Consider the following 12,847-nt stretch of genomic DNA (forward strand, 5'->3'; position numbering starts at 1 on the left):
TATTATTAATCTGTCTTAAGTCTTATTTCTACTGTATCTAAGCTACTGGTAGGTCTAGTGATGGACAGCCTTTCAAACAAAAATAAAACTAATTCTATGACATGGGATACACTATAGAATCTTCTTGAGAAAAATTCTCATTTGACTTTAATTTGTTTGGGTTTTTAACGAGTTGGATTATAAGACTATTTCTATGTGACAACACTGTATTCCTTGAGGGGCTATTGCTAAAGTAATTCATTATAGGAAACCACAGCTACACACTAAAACTTTGAGAAGAATAATCTGACAATCAGCTGAGGTCATAAATAGATGAAGAAAATAGTCCATATACATGGTAAAGTCATGTAAAGGGAAAGACATGAAAGAAATATGCATTGGTGGAACAGAGAAACATCAAATTTGGACAAGGTCCACCCTTGAAAAGAAGCAAGGCTTAAAACTCTGCAAAATGTTTACTAATTCTCTAACTTTTATTGGACCTTCAGTCTTGTAAATTGGATTCCCTAATCATTTAATCATTTTAGTTAATTACAAAATATTGAAAGGTAGCTATAGTATTTGTATTTAAGCAAGCAAATTTAAAAATAAGGACAGCACGAGAGCTCATCTGTGCAATCCAATGCCAGGTTCTTCCACAATGAAGAAAAGGGATTCATATGATCATGGATGGATAAGTAAGACTTTGTAAAATGACTAGATTTTGTTCCCTAAAGTTAACACTTTTACTGTTTCCCGAAAATGTATTTGAATTTCTCTTCTCCATTTAGAAATGAATTTAGAAAAACGCTTCATGTTTTGTGATACAGAATCCCAGTAATAAATTACAAATAGAGATATATTGTTTAGGAAATACTTTCTGTAGCTTTTGTTAGTAGTCAGCCATAATTCTAGATGATTAGGTTGAGAGGCTACAATGAAATACGATGCTAATGAACCGTACAAGGTGCTCTTGTCCTTCATACAGACAACTGGTCACTCAATAAGATATCTTGCATCTTGGGAAAATGATAACTGTTACATATTTTTAAATAAAAACCGAACCCTACACTAGAATGATGCACACTAATCACTGTATCACTGTGAAGCTTATTAAAAATGAATGAAATCAAATGACCAGCTTTTTAAAAAAATATATATTTTATTGATTTTTTTACAGAGAGGAAGGGAGAGGGATAGAGAGTTAGTAACATCGATGAGAGAGAAACATCTATCAGCTGCATCCTGCACACTCCCTACTGGGGTTGTGCCCGAAACCAAGGTACATGCCCTTGACTGGAATCGAACCTGGGACCTTTGAGTCCACAGGCTGACACTCTATCCACTGAGCCAAACCGGTTAGGGCAAACGACCAGCTTTTCATCAAAATATTCATAAGACTATTCCTCTCCCCACAATGGAGAAGTATTCTGCAGGCTCGGATCAGTGCCTTAAAGGCTCCCTCAGTATGCATTGACACAGTGGACCATAGCAGCTCCGAAAGAGTCATTATAGTCTATCATGTCAATGGTCTGTGCCCGAGAACCCCCTTAGTATGCATTGACACGATACACCATGATGGCTTCAGAACATACAATTATGATTTCATTGGAAGAACCATAATGGTTGCATTAAGATTTCAGTGAATTTCACTTCACGTGAGATCATGACTCAGATGGGTTTGTTATAAAAAAGGTTTTTTTTAAGTTTGAGTCCTTTCAAAATCATATTTTTGTTCCTCCTCTGTTTAAAGTATTTTATTATTTTGCACAAAAAATAATTAGGGATAAATTTACTGACAGGTTGACAAAGAGGATGTAAATAATAATAATAATAATAATAATAATAATAAGAAGAAGAAGAAGAAGAAGAAGAAGAAACATTTATTGAGCACATGCTAAATTGCTGTGCCAGGCACTTAGATACTAACTCTGGGGGTATCATCTCCTTTCATACCAAAACTACCCCTGAGGATAATACTATCATTTTTTTCCTCATCAACATATGGAAACAGGGCCTTAGAAACAGTAAGTAGCTTAAGGATCTACATGGTCAAATGCTCTAAGAAAATGAATTTAACACCTGAACTATTCTTACTTTGTCAATTATATAAATTCAAATTTCTGCATTTCAGAATTCACATAAATGATATTGCCATACAATCTGAGTTTGCAGGCAAGTGGTAAGCAGGAATGTATATACTAGTATAATAAAAACGTAAAAAATCGAGAGCTATCTGTTGCAAAGGCCTCTCAAAATTTCCTCATTCAGTTCTCCTAACAACATTAGAAAAGGTCTGACTGGTCCCAGGGTGTAAATATGGAGATGAAAGCACAGACCTCTTACTTAGGTCCAGTTTATGAATATGCCTCAAGGAAAGGAAAGCAGCCCAAATCATCGACTAATGAAGCTGAACTTCATGTTGTTCCCTGTATTCACATATCTTTCCTTCTAACGAAATCTTAAGTGAAATTTTAATATTAAAAAAAAAGAGCTGAATTTCTCCTCCAGTGGTGAAACTCAGTCTGTTAACTCATATTCAATTCTATGTCTATTTTTAAAGGAACTCCTTACAGTTAAATTATTAAAACAATGCTTTAACAAATTTTAATATTTAACAACCTGTGTCTTTGTTCAAGATGGTAATTGAATCCTACTTATAAACTGAATTTGTGAAAGTGATAAATAGAAACAAGTTTGTACACCCACATGCATTCTCATCAAACTCTGGAAAAGATATAAAATTTTAAATTGCCTCATTAGAAAGTTCCAGGTGAGGGTTTTCCTCTAGAAGCCAAAAAGGTGAAACTCAATAAGGTGATATTCTTCCCAGTGTCAGAGGGTCATTAGCAATCAGCTTTAACAAATATTAAATATCATTATATCATGTAGGCAAGAGGAATTTTAGTCAATATTCAATTTGTTCTGATAGGGACAAAGTTTAAGAACATTTTTGACTGGGAGGAATTATTTTTTATTTGCCTCATGTTGTTATAGCAGGGACCTTGAACCAGCCAGTGATCCATGTCATTTTACTGAACATGTCACATTAGAACAGCAGAATAATTCACAGCCAACAATAAACACTCAGGGCAGCTGTAAGCAGCCTCCACTGTAATGTCCAAACAACCACGAATGACATTACACATTAATATTGCTAACCCTGGTGGTAACTCTTTTCATAATAAAAGAGTCATTTTACTCAGAAAACAAATCACATGGAAATGTCATAATGTTCCAGAATAAAACTGCACATGATTACAGATATATATTGAGGTTGGCCAAACAAAAGAAAAATAGTTTGTCATCTTGGTTGTCACAGTTGACTCAGGTAGAAAGAGAAGGTCTTTTGAAAAATAAAATTCAGGCAGAAATATGGTGAATATTATTATTTTTTGTTTGTTTAGGTTGTGAGCTGCTTAAATCTAACTGGGGAATTCGAGCGTGCAAATGATATTCACATTAACCTGTAAGGGTATTGCTGAAAGAAATATGTACCTATTTTTATCATAAATATTCCATCTCCTATACACCCTTGAAAAAGTAGAGGACATTCAACTGCCCTGAGAAACCAGTCGCAACCACAGTAGTGAGAATACTGTCCCTGGGTTATGATTGATGCTCTAAGTTCACTGTGTGATTTGAGACAGGCATCGCCGTGTTTCAGTAACTCAACCAAACGCCTCAGATTCTGATCACTGAGAAGAATGCTATTTGCTCCTTTTTACCCTCATAGGAATATTGTGATGTTTTGAGATATGATGTCTGTTAAGTGCTTGCTTAGAAAGCTGGTGATTTATAAAAACTGATCTTACAGAAGAAATATTGCTTTTGACAGTCAAAAGAAAATGCAGTGAAAGATCTTGCTCTTTCAAAAATGCAAACCAATATATTTATTTTTAACCAGGATATTAAAAGCTTAGTTTTTAAAGGTGTGCATATTTAATGAAGAAAAAAAGAATTAAGAATCTATTCTGATAAATCATAAGCATCCTAACACTACTGTCTTTAGCTGTAAAAAAAAACTTTAAGAAGTATATATTACTATTGTGTGGTGCAACTGCTTTCCAATTTGCATGCTTCAATAATGATATGTACATACATTTACACATTAACCCACATAAACATATATATATATATATATGCATATTGAATATAATTTCTGAATATGGACAGGTGTGGAGGATAGTTATTTTTTAAGCTGTTTTGACTTTGAAAATTTCAGAATTCCATATGCTTTAGAAGATAATCTTTTTTTCTTTCAGTTGTATTTCTGGCTAACCAGTTTTATATCCCAGTAGCACAGCAAATATCAATGCAAACGGTCCGATGCTCCTCAAAATAATGCATATTATTCTTTTGTTTAAAATTTTTAAAGAAATTTTTCTTTAATTATTTTACTTAGGACTCCTCGTAAAGCAGCAGTATTCTCATAAATAGAAGGAAAGGCAATGCTCTTCATACGGGTTTGAGGAGAGCGCCCAGGCCCACCAGCCGCTGCAGTTTTAGGGATATATAGTCAAGCACTCCCATTCCAGAGAGCACTTCCTTTCCGTAATTTGGTTGTACTAAAAGTCTGCACATTTTTCCCCAGAGGCCCCAGCATCTCCGGATCACATTTTCAGCTTGGTTACACAGTCAGAACATGGTCTACTGATGAAAATAATTATTTTATGTTACAGAAAGAAAATGTTAATTACCATTGCTCAAAGGCCAAGATGCCATTCAGGAAAGATAGCATTAACCCTGATCTGTTCCCTTCCCATTTGACCTTCTCCCTTTCCAAAATTCATCTTTCATCACAGTTAATTGAAGAGTCCAGGTCTAACTGCATGTTCTACGGATTGAAATATGTTACGAAAAGGTATACAATGTATGGCTTTCCTTGACCCCTAAATATAATTGAGCTTCATTAGTTTATTATTGAAGTACTTAAAATAGTTTGAGGAAGCCTAGAAAAGTCAAGTCATTGCATAGCAGTCTCCTTTCATCCTCAAAATATAGACATACAGTGATCGCTTTCCCAAACCTGACACAGCTTCTGTCCTGGAGGTGTGATAAAGCAAATTCTTTGCCAACAGCTGTGAAGCAGATTCCCCAAGGGGTGAGACAAGCTGAGGAGCAGTTTTATCTTCTCTTTCCCTGAAGAGGCAGGATACTCCAAAGAATAAAAGGGCAGGTGAAGCTGAGAAACCCTGCTCATTTACATAGAAGTTCCAAGAAGTTCAGAGCACTTAATATATCATCAGGTCAGTGCTCAGAGGCAAACTGAATTGACCATATTCCTGTTTTCAGTTCAATCATGAGAGTAAGTTAGGTACCTTAGAATCTGCAGTTAAGTTATTCAGAGCATTGGGGTATCATTGAGTCCACTGCAAGGGCAATTTGCTAAATTGTACTCCAGTGACGAGAAAGAGAGAGTGCAGTTCCCAAGTGCTAACTTATTCCCAGGAAGTCATTTGCACACTAAGATTCCAGCTGATTAGAGCTCATTTATCCCACAATGTGTTAGATATGGCAGAGTAGGCAGAGCCAATTAAATGATCTCAAAATCAAAGCTACACAAACACAGCACAGACATTGCATTTAGAACCAGATACCAGTGTGAGTAAGAAGAGTATAGCTTTAAAATATTTGAGGTAAACCATGTCTCTCCAATGTATTAGGTATTAGACAGTCTTTAATGTGAAGTTATACATCTCCTAGAGGCCAGTGCATGAATGCATGCACAGGTGGGGTCCCTTGGCCTGGCCAGCTATTGGGGCCAATCAGGGCTGGCTGGCCAGGGGGAGGGACAGAGGAGGTTGGCTGTGGGAATCCACTCTGCATGAACACTACTGTATTGAGTATCTTCCCCCTGGTGGTCAGTGCACCTCATAGAGACCGGTCAACCGTTCATTCGGTTGATCAGTCGTAACGGTCACTTAAGTTTTTATATGTATACTAGTGGCCTGGTGCACAAAATTTGTGCACAGAGGGGGGATTCCCTCAGTCCAGCCTGCACCCTCTCCAATCGGGGACCCCTAGGGGGATGTCCAACCGGCGGCAGTCAGACATCCCTCTCGCAATCTGGGACCACTGGCTCCTAATCGCTCACCTGACAGCCTGTCTGATAGCCCCTAACTGCCTTTGCCTGCCTGCCTGATTGTCCCTAACACCTCTGTCTGCCTTATTGACCCTAACCTCTCTGCCTGCTTAACTGATCGTCCCAACTGCCCTCCCCTGCTGGCCTGATCTCACCCCCAACTGCCCTCCCCTGCCAGCCAATTTGGTTCTGACTGGTCGGTTTCTATACCAGTCAATGTCAAATTCTCCGCTTCCTAGGCAGCTATTGGCTTCTCACAGTTCACCCAGATTTGGTTCTGATTGGTTGGTTTTTATGCCAATCAGCATCAAAAGCTCTGCCTCTTAAGCAGCAATTGGCTCCTCAAAGTTCACCCAGATTTGGTTCTGGTTGGTCAGTTTCCATGCCAGTCAGCATCTCTGGGGATATCACTGGGCCTGATCAAAGAGGCAGGGCTGATCAGCAGCACCCCAGTGGAGGCCCAGAGAGAAACAGAGGAGCAGCTGTTGGTGAAGCTCGGAGAGAAAGAGAGAGACAACGGCTGATCAAAAGCTGCCATGGAGGCTGTGGATCAGACCTTACTTCTCTCTCCGGGCCTCTCTCCAGACCTAATCTGCAGCCCCCTCAGCAGTCAGTTCTGGGTCACCGTGCCCCCACTGGCAGCAGTCAGTGCTGGGTCACCACAGCAACCCAGCACTGACTGCAGGACAGATTTCCAGTGTTTGGTCGAGCCTTCGGTTGGTCATTACAGACCCTGGGTTTTTATATATTAGGATTATAAAATATACATATACTTACCTGGAGGTTGAGAAATTTAATAGAAGTTTAATGGACACACATAATTTAAAGAACACAAAAGAGCAAGCTTTCTAACATCAGTCCTCCTTGCTCCTGACAATTATGAGTTCAATAGGGTGTTCAAAATTAAGAAATAATTGCATATAATGAATTTTAGAACATTTAAAAGAGATTAAAAATAGCATTGTCATTGGTGGGTGATTGAAAAAAGAAGATATGATATATATATATATATATATATATATATATATATATATATTCCCCCAAAATGTATACACACACTTTGAATAATTATAAAGGCAGTGTTTATCAAAATACATTTCATTTTCAAAATTGAGCTATCAGCTGTTAAAGTGTATACATTTCTGGGGGGACACCCTGTATATCTCAGCCATAAAAAAAAGAGTAAAATCTTACCACTTGCAACAACATGGATGGAAGTTGAAGCTATTATGCTAAAAGAAATAAGTCAGATGGTGAAATGCAAAATTACAAATAGCATATGATTTGACTCATATGTAGAATGTAAAAGACAAAACAAGAAAATGAACAACAACAGCAACAACAAAACAGAAACAAACTCAGAGTTAGAGGGAATAGATTATTAGTTGTCAGAAGGAAAGGGGTTGAAAGTAGGTGAAATGGATGAAATAGTCAACTATATGGTGATGGATGGTAACTAGACTTCTGGTGGTGATCACTTTGTGTCAAATTATAATGTTGTCCATGTGAGAGTGATATAATGTTATTACCAATTTTACCTCAATAATATATATATATATATATATATATATATATATATATATATATATATATATTAGAGGTCCGGTGCACAAAAAATTTGTGCTCTCGGGGGGGGGGGGGGGAGGCGGGGTACCTCGGCCCGGCCTGTGCCCTCTCCCAGTCTGGGACCCCTCAGGAGATAACGCCCTGCTGGCTTAGGCCTGCTCCCAGGTGAAAGAGGGCAGGCCCAATCCCTAGGTGCAGCCCCTGGTCGGGCTCAGAGTAGGGCCGATTGGGGAGTTGGGGCGCCGCCCCCTGTCACACACAGAGCAGGGCCCATCAGGGGGGTTGGGGCTCCATACACTGTCATGCACAGAGCAGGGTCGATCAGGGGGTTGGGGAGCTACCCCCTGTCACGCACAGAACAGAGCCCATCAGGAGGTTGGGGAGCTCCCCCCTGTCACATACAGAGCAGGGCTAATCAGGGGGTTGGAGCACCGCCACTGTCACACTCAGGGCAGGGCCGAGGGTTGGGGCACATCCCTCTATCACCCACAGAGCAGGGCCAATCAGGGGGTTGGGGCACCGCCACTCTCAAACTCAGGGCAGGGCCGATGGGGAGGTTATGGCTCTATCCTATCACACACAGTACAGGGCCCATGGGGGGTGGGGGGGTTGGGGCACCACACCCTGTCACAAACAGAGCAGGGCGGATCAGGGGTTTGGGGCGTCGCACCCTGTCACACACAGAGCCGCAAGGTGATCAGGGGGTTGGGGAGCTCCCCCAATCAAGCACAGAGCAGGGCCGATCAGGGGGTTGGTGCGCCTTCCCCTGTCACGAACAGAGCAGGTTGGATAGGGAGGTTGTGGCCCCGCCCCCTGTCACACACAGAGCTGCAGGTCAATCAGGGGGTTTGGGCGCTGCCCCCTGTCACGCTGATCCTGATGCCAGGAGGCCTCTCGGCTCCGCTGATCCTGGTGCTGGGAGGCATATTACCCTCTTACTATATAGGGTAGAGGCCTGGTGCACGTGTGGGGGCCGGCTAGTTTGCCCTGAAGGGTGTCCTGGATCAGGGTGGGGGTCCCCACTGGGGTGCCTGGCCAGCCTGGGTGAGGGGATGATGACTGTTTGCAGCTGGTTACACACCCTTCAGGGTTGGGGTCCCCACGGGGGTGCCTGGCCAGTCTGGGTGAGGGGCTGAGGGCTGTTTTCAGGCTGGAAAGCGACGGAGGCTCCCAACTGCTCCTTTTTTTCTTTTTTTTTTCTTTTTTATTCTGGGCCAGCTTTAGCTCTGAGGCTCCAGCTCTTAGGCCTCCGCTCCTGAAAGCAGGTATCTGGTTTGTTTCGGTTCTATAATCAAAACTCTGTATCAACTCCAGCTCTGAGATCCCGGGCTCGCTGAAAGCAGGGTTCTGGGGGTTTGTTTAGCTTCTATATTTGTTACAATGTTTCTTAAACTGCAGGCTCAGAGGCCGGCAAGGCAGGTGGGGAACGTTGGAGTCCTCTATCACTGAAGCAAGCAAGCCTCATGTTAGTTTCAAGCTGCCTGGCTGCCAGCCACCATCTTGGCTGGCAGTTAATTTGCATATCTTGCTGATTAGCCAATGGGAAGGGTAGCAGTTGTATGCCAATTACCATGTTTCTCTTTTATTAGATAGGATAGCATTATGTTCCAAAACTAGAGAAGCAAAATTTACAAATTTACTTCATGGTTCTATTTGTTTGTTTGCCATGTTTAAGTTAAATATTACCTATTCTCTGTATTTATTAATGGCAAACACTTTATTTGCAGAATATCTGAAGATAGATTTTAAAAGTGTGTGTTTTTTTTTTAATCTGTCATAAGGTATGAGATAACCAGTTGTATACTATGTATGGCTCCTTAAAGAGTCTTTGAAAAATATGCAATGCAAATTTACTTTCCGTTTATTATGTTACATACAGTGCTCACACGAACTGGAAATATTTATTTTCAGAAGGAACATTATTTTCAACATATATTTCATGCTTGCTGGTTCAGAATTAGCTGTAAGCTTAAAATTACATTTATTTAAACTGTGTAACCTATTATGGCAGAGGAATTGCGCTGAGTGTGTATTTGTGATAGAAGGGACATTTAGTATAACTACCTAAGAATTTTTCCCACAAAGCAGAAAAATTCACACTGACTTAAAAATTCTCCTCTGGACAATGTAAAACATTTATTCTTCTTTTTTAAAGGCATGGCTTATGACTTTATTGAATAAGTATTAACATGATCTACAATATTCAGGAGTGGGAAAATGAAAATTGGAAGACAATCATTCAAATAAAATTAGATATGTAGCAGGGAATGGACATCAAGGAGTTATTATTATCTAGTTTATAAATTTTATGAGAGAGAACTATTTCAGAAAAAGCAAAAGAAAGAGAACGAGATTAAGCATTTGAATGATACTCTTCCATAATTTTATATTATAGAAATGAATGCTATAGACATGTATACAAAATATAGATTTATGCACTCTAATAAATGTATATTTTTAAAGGAATTTAAAAACATATTGTGTATTATAGAGATACTAGAGGCCCAGTGCACAAAAATTTGTGCACTTGGAGGGGGGAGAAGGTGCCTCAGCCCGGCCTGTGCCCTCTCGCAGTCTGGGACCCCTTGGGGGATAAACACCTGCTGGCTTAGGCCTGGTCCCCGGGGAATTGGGCCTAAGCTGGCAATCAGACATCCCTCTGGCAGCCAGGGAGCCCTCGGGGGATGCCCACTTGCCAGCAGGGAGCAAGCCTAAGCTGCAGTCAGACATCCTTAGCACTGCTGAGGAGGCGGGAGAGGCTCCCACCACCACCACTGTACTGGCAGCCATCAGCCTGGCTTGTGACTGAGCAGAGCTCCCCCTGTGGGAGCGCACTGACCACCAGGGGGCAGCTCCTGCATTGAGCATCTGCCCCCTGGTGGTCAGTGTGTGTCATAGTGATCAGTCATTCCCAATTGTTCTGCTGTTAGGGTCAATTTGCATATTACCCTTTTATTATATAGGATAGAGGCCTGGTGCATAAGTGGGGGCCAGCTGGTTTGCCCTGAAGGGTGTCCCAGGTCAGGGTGAGGGTCCTGCTGGGGTGCCTGGCCAGCCTGGGTGAGGGGCTGATGGCTATTTGCTGGCTGCCCAAGCCCCCCCAGTGGGGACCCTCACCCCATGAGGGTGTGACCAGCCTGGGTGAGGGGCTGATGGCTGTTTGCAGGCTGGCCACAGCCCTTTCAGGGTGGGGGGGTCTCTGCTGGAGTGCCTGGCCAGCCTGGGTGAGGGGTTGAGGGCCATTTTCAGGCTGGTCACAGTCTTTTCAGGGTGGGGGGTCCTGCTGGGGTGCCTGGCCAGTCTGGGTTAAGGGCTGATGGCTGTTTGCAGGCTGGCCATGGCCCCCAGCCACCCAACCTCCCTGTGGAGGCTGGCTGTAAGCAGGTATCTGGGATTTGTTTAGCTTCTATAATTGAAACTTTGTTGCCTTCAGCGGAGGCCAGAGCCAGCTAGGGCAGGAAGGAAGCTTGGCTTCCTCCATCGCCGGGGCAACCAAGCCTCCTGCTTTCTCCAGCTCCGTGGCTACCGGCTGCCATCTTGGTTGAGTTAATTTGCATATAGTCGCTCTGATTGGCTGGTGGGCATGGTTTGGGGTGTAGTGAAGGTACAGTCAATTTGCATGTTTCTCTTTTATTAAATTAGATTGCATGGTTAATAATATAATAACTAGTTGAATATTTTCACAGAGGAATTAAAATTTTCAGCAATGGACAAATGTTCCAAAAGAGGGAAAAAAATAACTTGTTTTGCTCTGGAAATACATCCCCTATATCAGAGAATTGGATAAGAACATAAATTCAAGAGTCTCTTTTTTGCTCAGTCCAGTGAGTATGGCTCAGTGGTTGAGAGCCAACCTATGAATCAGAAGGTCAAGGTTGGTTTCTGATCAGGGCACATGGCTGGATGTGGCCCCAATCCCAAGTTTGGAGCATGCAGGAGGCAGGCTATGGACAATTCTCTCTCATCATTGATGTTTTTATCTCTCTCCCTCTCTTTTTCTCTCTGAAATCAGTAATATATATATATATATATATATATATATATATATATATATATATACACACACACACAAAGGTTTATAAGTAGAAGATTAAAAAATTACTAATCCATTTATACCAGGCACTATGGTAATAATTACATGCATTATTTCACTTTATTCACAGTACTACTTTGATAGATGTATAGATGTACCATTATTTTTATTGCATTTTTAAATGAGAAATCGAAAGCTTTACAATTCAAATAATTTGCACAAGATGCCATATCTTGCTGACAAAGTTCGTTTGAAATTTTGACTAGAAGAACACAGTTCTCTAACTGCTGGTTGCAGAACTGGGATACCAAGATACCTATCTGCTCACTAACATCTGTGGAAGAACTAAAATTACAAAATGTGAGACAGGAATTTTCCTCACCATTAGAAAAGGTATTTTTAAAAAAAAAAAAAAAAAAGAGGTGTATTTTTTTTCAAGAAACATGCCAAAGAAAATACTTTCTTAGCTTTTATAAAGTTCTTCTTATTATTAAAAGATAAAACTCTGAAAATAAAAACAAAAGCTAGAGATACATTTCTTTCTGTCTGTATTCTTTTGGAGCCCAATAGAAAAATGATAAGATAGTGAAGACTAATCAAAGAACACTAAACAAAACTGTTTTACAACATGTGTCTTTCAAAAGCATCTGTTTTCTCAAGTGTTCCCACACTTAAAAAAAAAGAAAAAAGGTCTCATTAAATTTTCTACAGACAAGTTTGCTAAAAGTAACACACAGCTAAATACTTGAGCTCTTAACCAATGTGATAAAGCAGAGTCAGCCTTTCAATCGGAAGTATATTCCTTTGCAGGAATTGTGTGGTACATTCTGCAGGAAACTAATGACTTGTGGAGACATACAGACTTGAGCTTTGCAGTTCAGTAATAAAACCAGCCCAAATTTATTTTTTATTCTGATCAATGCTGAGCTTATCCACAATGTACAAGTAGAACCAATCTAAGTAACTTTTCATTACATTTCCAGACTCTGAGATCTGAGCAGAATGATCTGAGAGAAGGTTGTTATTCTTGGTAGTTTCTAGTAATATATATATATATATATATATACACTGGTCAACCCAACAATCTCAGAAAATTATTAAAAACTGAAGATGTAGAATTGTGCTAGTTTAAAGTCTACTCTTGCTCACTTGTGATAGCCTGTGTATATTTAAATTATTTATTT

This window comes from Myotis nattereri, assembly GCF_964212035.1.
Source record: "Myotis nattereri genome assembly, chromosome: 2".
Taxonomy (NCBI): Eukaryota; Metazoa; Chordata; class Mammalia; order Chiroptera; family Vespertilionidae; genus Myotis; species Myotis nattereri.